This window comes from Cavia porcellus, unplaced genomic scaffold (genome assembly GCF_034190915.1).
Source record: "Cavia porcellus strain 051 isolate PalLab524CR breed Dunkin Hartley unplaced genomic scaffold, mCavPor4.1 scaffold_20, whole genome shotgun sequence".
NCBI classification, from domain to species: domain Eukaryota; kingdom Metazoa; phylum Chordata; class Mammalia; order Rodentia; family Caviidae; genus Cavia; species Cavia porcellus.
Genome location: NW_026947503.1, coordinates 33739066 through 33746730, shown reverse-complemented (window position 1 = coordinate 33746730; position 7665 = coordinate 33739066). Strand labels below are relative to the sequence as shown.

Here is a 7665-nt window from a genome sequence, read left to right as displayed (position 1 = left end):
ATTGTTTTGCATTCAAGGAGAGCTGTCCAGGTGGCCTTCTACAACTTGGAAGCTTGGTTTTTCTTCCAGCATTCTGGAAAACACAGATCTCTTCTTAAGCAGTTGTGGGAAGTACCTTAATAACTTCTCCTGTTGCTGAGACACAATATGTGATATCCACAGTTTTAAGGAAGAACTATTTATTATTTTAGTTCACAGTATGCAGAGGTTTTGGTCCATAGTCATCTGGCTCCAGGTCAGAGGGGCAGTCCAGAGGTGAAAGAGCTCATGGTGTGATAGTAGGAAGCAGTAGATCAAAGGAAAAAGGAGAGAGATATACCCTTCAGGTCACAGCCTATCTCTTTCCCCACACTTCACCTCCAAACATCACATTTAGATATCAACTTATCACTGGACTAATCCACTGATTAGTACCATGCCTCCATGATTCACTCACCTTCCAAAAGCCCACCTATGATTACATAAGGCTTTAAGGGGACATCTAGTTATAAACCATAACAGGAAGACACTTATATTTCATGAGCCTCAGTCTCCTCGTTTGTAAATTGAAAGTAATGCCTCCTTCAATGAGTTGTTTTGGCTATTAAATGACTTATGTAAGGGATAATATTTTGTATATGATAAGTGTCTTCTGTTATGAAATGTTATTACATGTTAAAATCTTGTGCCCTTAGTCCTATAAAAAGACATCATTTCCAGTGAGAGACTACTTATTACTTAAGAGTGACTTGAGCATTATCTAGATTCTGTACCTTCAAAAATTCATGTACTTCTAGGCTAGATGGAAATAATATTGAATTAACAATTGTCTCCCTAAAATAGGGAATTCTAAATCCAAATATAATTTTAAGATATAGTGAGATAGGAGGTTAGAGTGTGGAAAAACTACCAGGGAAGTAGGCATGACCACTTAGTTACAGAGATCGTGGAACACATGCCCAGAACAGTTCCCCAAGCCCTGCTTGTGGACTTCTCAAGAGTGTGAGCAGGTTTTTAATAGGTGGGCCATGACCTCCTGTCAGGCTGAGGTGTGGAATCCTAGTAGCACCCTTCAGGGTCTGTCTGTAGAAGTTCTTGAGGGTGTCCTTGAGATTTGGACAGAATAAAAGACACAGACACCAAGAAGAACGTGCTACTGTGGCCTTCTTTATGGTAGCCCACCCTACTATTTCTAGTGTGTCCTCTTATTGCTTTTCTCTTTTTACTCAGCTCAGGCTCACTTTGAAGAGCCATTCCTCCTTCAGTCTTTACTTGTACTTTCTCAAATAAATTTGGCCACTGCTGTTTGTTTATTTTGTTCAACATGAGAAGAACCTGGAATGCAGCTCCAGAGGGAGAGATGAAAACCCCAGAACCTGGGAACGTCAATGAGCAGCACTTTAGAGGCAGATTACCCAGCATTCAAGAGAATACTGCAGGAAAATAAAGTGAAGTGCTCTGAAATATGTTCACACTTCTGGTTTTGTTAAACTAGACCTATTTTGGTAAAATTAGAAAAATTTGGCTTACTAAGCAGCTTTATGAAGATGTAATAGTTACCAAGTGGTAAGGTCAGCAGAAATGTGTGCCAGCTTGTAGTTTCACAGAAGTAGCTGTCACAGGAAAACAACTGGAGAGAGCCTTGCTATTGACTGAATATTTGTGTTCCCCAAGTGCTTGGGTTGAACCCTAATCTCTGATGTGACTGCATTTAAAAATGAAGTCTTTGGGAGGTGATTAGTTCAAGAATGGTAGAGCCTTAATGCATGAAATTAGTGTATGTTATTGCTTGTATCTAGATGTCCCCCTAAAGCTGCATCCAGTCATAGGTGGGGAGTTTCAACGTGGCTGGATTAGGGTATGTGAATGAGGACTAGAGTATGTGGATGTGGACTAAGGCATGATACTAGGATTAAGAGGGTGGATAATGAAACTCCACCCTGGGTATAAGTGGCAACAATCAATAGGGTTACAGCCTGGGTGGAATATAGAAGCAGAGAGAAAAAGTGGCTGCTTCTTCTCTGCTGCTGCTCCTTGCTGCTTACTGCCTTTTGCCTGCCCTGCCACACCATGGACTATTTCTCCTCTGTGTTACCCCTGCCATGCCACCCTGCCTTCCAGCCAACAGACTATGGACTAAATCCTCTACAACTGTGAACTAAATAAACTTTTTGTCCCTTAATTTGGTGTCAGGTATTTTTTCCTCAGCAATGAGAAAAGTAACTAAGAGAGTGCCCTTGTCAGAGAGAACCCAGAGAATTCATTTATCCCTTCCAGCATGTGAGGACACAGCAAAAACATGGCTGTCTATGAGCCATGAAGAGACTGTCACCTGACATTAAGCCTGCTAGACCTTGATCTTCTCATTTGAGAACTACAAGAAATAAATCTCTGTGTTTATAGCCACCCAACCTATGGAATTTTTGTTACAACAGTTCAAGAAGACCAAGACAGGCTTGGAGATCATCTAGTTAACCCTACAACAATATAACCAGAACAAAGCTCTCCCTTGAGTCCAAGGGAAGTGCAGAGACTTGCCCAATGTCACACACCCAGGGAGTGATAGACCGGGAAGCACTGGCTTCCTGTCCAGTGTTCTGTGTGAGTATGTTCCTAAACATTAGTTCTGAGGCAAAGTCATTTTTTTCTTAGATTTAAATAGAATCAACCAAATAAATTTAATTGACTGATATCTAGCCATTGAAAGATTAAAATAGTGCACATTTCAGAGGAAGCGTGTGTGTGTATGTGTGTGTGTGTGTGTGTGTGTGTGTGTGTGGTATTTAAAGGGGAAGTGATATTTCTAGAATATTCCATTTTATGTATAACACTGGAAGAGTTTCTGTTGAGTTGTTGTGAGGCCTCCAATATTAACCATAAATTTTGTTTTTTCTTTTGTAAGTACTAGGGATTGAGTCCAAGGCCTTTACACAGAGCTACAACCTCAAGCTTGTTTGTTAGCTTATCTTTTATTTTGAGACAGGGTCTTGCTAAGTTGCTAAGGATCCCAGACTAGGTTTGAATTTGTGAACTTGAGGTTCTTTAAGAGTGCTGTCATTACAGGTGTGCACACCTCCAAACCCCTCTGTATTTCTGATGCTTTGAAAGTGACTACTTGCTGACTCTGGAAAGACTATTTTATCCACAGAGACTACATAACCTGTTCACAGGCATGGTTTTCAGATACAAACTGACGAATCCAGAATCCACACCTCCAACCACCTTCTTCACTCCAGGCCACTATAAACATGTTAATTGTCCCAGGGTCAGGTAGTACTCAACATACCCTATGCCACAGATCCTACCAAAATTATTCAAACCAGCCAATCCCAAGCCTGCATACCCTCTCTCAACCTGTCCTTTCAAATGTAAAGCACAATAAAGACTCTTTACACAATCCCCCGAACTTTTACTTATGATAAACCTTAGCCTTTCCCTGTATGGTCCTGTGTGCTAGGGTTGCTCCCTTCTCTTGGGATCTATGAATAATAAACCACCTTTTCAGGAATGATTATCCTGTGAAGTTTTGGCCTTGTTGTACCCATTACATTAAAACACTGTTGTGAGAATTCTACCTGCATGGAAAGAGGAAGAGGAGCCCCCACTTGATGCTAGATGGCTGAGTCAGTCAGGGCTCTTTCAGCTGCAAGTGTTAGAAGACTAGTGAACTAATTTAAATTAGCTGGTCATGGTGGCACATGCCTGGAACCCCAGCTCTCTGAGAGGAGCCCAGGGCAGGAGAATAACAAGTTAGAGCTCGGCTGTGCAGCATAACAATTCAGTGAAGCCCTGTCTCAAATAAAGAGGGCTGGGGTCAGTATGTAGGTGCTGGGCTCTCAATCCCCAGTTGAAACAAAACTAATTTAAGTTGAAAAGTGAACTTATTGGTTCATGTGACTGAGAAGCTGAGGGCTATGTCACATTTCAGGCACAGGCAGACCCACAGGTGGAACTGATGATGCGGAGATGCTGTTTCTCCTTTGCTTCCCTTGATTCTCATTTCCCAGCTTAGCTTTCCTATCATGCAAATGTCTCCTTCCCAACAGCAGCTCGGCAGAAGCCCCCCTGGGAGCTGTGAGACCCTGATCACGGTTCCATCAGGGAAGGGTAGTCTGTATTTGACACTTGTTGTCTCTTTGGTTCAGATGTAGCATCCTAAATTGTGTTTCCTTGCTGTTTCCTGTTCAGGCTGTTACAGCAAAATACCATAAACAGGTGTTTTATAAACAGCAGAAGTATGGTCCCGAAACAATGCCAGCTATTTGTTGTAGCTGCTGGTTTCAAACAGCAGTCTAAAGAGAAGTCTTTCTAGGGTCTCTCGGCTATTTCAGAACTTTCGAAACGTAATGGTCAATTCATTACAAAGAAATAGTTTAGGGCCCAGCATGAGCCCAGAGAAGAAGTCACATCCTGAGGCTCTGTAGCCATGGGAGAGCATCAGTGAACCACAGCCCTGTGCCTCTCCACTTCTCCAGGAACCCTGGATTGAAGGAACCCATATGCTTCGCCCAGTTCCCTACACCAAGAGGCTGGCAGCCAAGGCAGGAAATGCCTAGGATGCAGAAATGGGCTGATTTGGAGAAGCACAAGAAAATGCAAGACAAAGGAGCAAAATACAGTCTCAGACCTCCAGATCACTCAGAACAAGTTCAGGAGACACTTGAAATTTCAACTTAGTTCTTATATTTTTGGTTAATTTTACATGCGTATGTCTGATGGTCTGGGCAGTTCTTTTTAAAATAACAAGATGCTTTGTGATAGCCATTGTTAATTTCCTATTATCTTATTTCAAAGTCCTGAATCCCTTTCATTGTTTTGTTTGACTCTATTCTGTTTTGTTTGGATTGATTTTAATCTTTTAAAAAGCAGCAGAGATTTATTTATCACAGTTCTAGAGCTACAAGTTCAAGTTTAAAGGGGTTGGCACATTCAGTGTCTGGTGAAGTCCTAGGGCACTCCTGGCCTATAGACAGTTAATTTTTCACAGTAAACTCTCATGACCTAAGAGCTAAGAGGTCTCTGTGGGTCTCTTTTATAAAGGCACTAATCACATTAATGAGGAGTCCAATTTCATTACCTAATCTCTTCATTACCTAATCTCCCAACTAATACCATCTCTTTGGGGGTTAACATTCCAGTCTGCTATCACTGTGAATTGTTAGGAGGCAGGAGAGTCAAGCATTTAACACATTGCACTCACTCTTGTATAATACAACCCAAGTGAGTTCTGTGTCCAGCAACATCCCCAGCACCATATCAGCTTTACTATTTATGATTGGGGTGACATCAGGGACCAAATGGGGTCCGTTTTATATGACCCTTGTGAAGAGGTACAAAAAAATGAGGCACGGAATGCAAAGGTTTTAGTACAGTCTACCCTATAAATAAGACTCCAATAAAAATGAATTACATTATTTCTTTAGGAATTGAAGATGATGGTGTTCAAGACTACACTGAGTAGACCTAGCTAATGGGTATGGAAGACCACTGAGATGGTTCTCTTTGAAAAAAGAGTCTTTGTTTCCATTTTGGCTAAACCTGGCCCTGTTTCCATTTACTGATATGTACACAGTGGCCTAGGCTATTTCTTTACCCCATCAATTGGCTTTAAGCAATGCAAATGGGTCTAGCCAAGGTGCTGATGTGCAACAGGTCAGTGATGCCCCACCTATGGCTTTCAACTAGTAAGTAGAGCGTGGCAGAGTGGCCTTGCACTATTGACTAAGACTGAGGCTTGAGAAAGAACCTGTGACATTTCAGGCATGAAGGCCAGACATCAAAACTGAAGCATGGACCTCAAAACAGGAGATACTTCCTCAAACTGTGTTATGCAGGTAACTCTTCCTGCGCACCTCTCTCTATATACTATAGAAGTGCTATGATGCCTTCTACCTAGCCCAGCTCATAGCATTCATGTAGTTCCCACTCTTCTCACTGTCCCTTATCCGCATGACACTCCCCTCTTCATAAATTAATAAAACCCAAGTTCAACCTCAGGTGAAGGCCTTTGTTCCAGTGAGCCATTCTTCTGACTGGACTTAGGATCCTGTTGGCACCTCACCATTGTAGATATGTTTTTGTGTCTTTATTCTTGTGGCTTGCACTGGAAGTGGGAGATTGGAATTACTTATTAAAATTCCAGTAAGCTTTCCCTGGAATTACAAATGTGGACTCCTCTAGGCCATGATGAGGCTGAATCTCTATAAATGGGATTGAATGTCTTTTGGCAAATAAATTGGATCGGTAGGAGATAAGACAAATATATGCTAAGATCATACTTAGACAACCAGGGGATGGCATTATTTGGTGCCCATGAACAGAAAACAAAGCTCATGTCTCATGCTGCACTACTGTGAGGATTCATTAATGGTTACATGAACATATGCTTACATGAACCAGCTGGGTCCTCGTAATCTAGAATCAGAATGACAACATCCACTTCCTTGGGCAGGGTAGGAGCATGGAAGGCTGGGTGCTCAAGGCTTGAAGAGCCAAGGGAATATTTGTAAAATATGTGTGCCCCTTGCTTCACCCACAAGTAGGCTACACTGGACTTGAGATTGAAGATTGAAAAAAATTTCACCTTTTTATAACCACTGAAACCCTGAAGACTACGAAGAAAAGTACAGGATTTGAGGCAGGTGAGACTTTGCATGGGGCAATAGAAGTACTTTTGGATTAAACAAGGTCTCTAGCAAACACAAGTCTTTGAAGGGTCATGAGTTCAGTTGATATTTCAGGAAAACCACAAAAAACCTCAGAGAGTCCTTTATGAAAATGGGAGTTAACTATGTATTATTAGATGGGGTTCTATCTCTGTATGTATGATTCTATCTCTGTACAGTTCTATCTATGTACCTATCTGCCTGTTTGTGTTTTAAGAGAGATTGAAATGTATTTTAAGGAACTGGTGGTGAGTCATGTGGTGCTGAGTCCAAAATCTCCAGGGCAGGCAGGCAGCCTGGAGACTCAGAGAAGTTGCAGCTGGAATCGAGAGGCCGTCTGTTAACTGAATTCTTTCTTGCTCAGGGGAGGTCAGTCATTTTCTACCAGGCCTTTCAACTGCTTGGGTAAGGGCTTCTTACATTATGGAAGATCTTCTATTTTACTCAGAGTCCACCAATTTGAAAGTTAATCTCATTGAAAACACCCTCCACAAACATCTAGAATAATTAACCAACAATCTGCAGTCTAGCCCAGTTGACACAAATTTAACCATCACAGTTACAAAGACAAGGCTGAGACTCATGGGTCATGGAAGAATGCTAAGACTGCGTATGGCTGGGAGTTGTGACAGTGCCCTCCCATGAACTTCCTCATGACCTCATGGTCTGCATCTTTCATTGGAGAGAGCTGGGAGTCTGTTTCTTGGAGCTTGACTTCAATCATTTGTTTCTCGCATCTCCAAGTCCGAGTTCATTCCTCCTGACTGAGGGTGGTAAAAGAAGCCTGTGTTTGTTCAACAAGTGTTTATAACATTTTTGTCCTTTTTTAGAGCATGAAAGGTAGTGCTGATGAAGTAACTTGGCTACTTGATGTCTAGTTGTCTGGAACAGATTTTCCCTGACAGTGCAACTCTTGGCCATCGTACTATAATTTTATGTTTTTGTTCAGTCCAGCCATGAACAATGTAGTCAGTGTTATGCGTTCATGAATAGCCCTGGCATGATAATTGCCCATTGCCCA

At 41.8% G+C, this 7665-nt stretch overlaps 1 non-coding gene across 1 annotated transcript; it reads left to right on the top strand.

Moving 5' to 3' along the window:
* Nucleotides 1-4216: 4216 nt before the first annotated feature.
* On the top strand, nucleotides 4217-4353 carry LOC111758103 (small nucleolar RNA SNORA2/SNORA34 family). Its single transcript, XR_002792336.2, has one exon. It is a non-coding gene; the product is annotated as a small nucleolar RNA SNORA2/SNORA34 family (small nucleolar RNA).
* Nucleotides 4354-7665: the final 3312 nt, after the last annotated feature.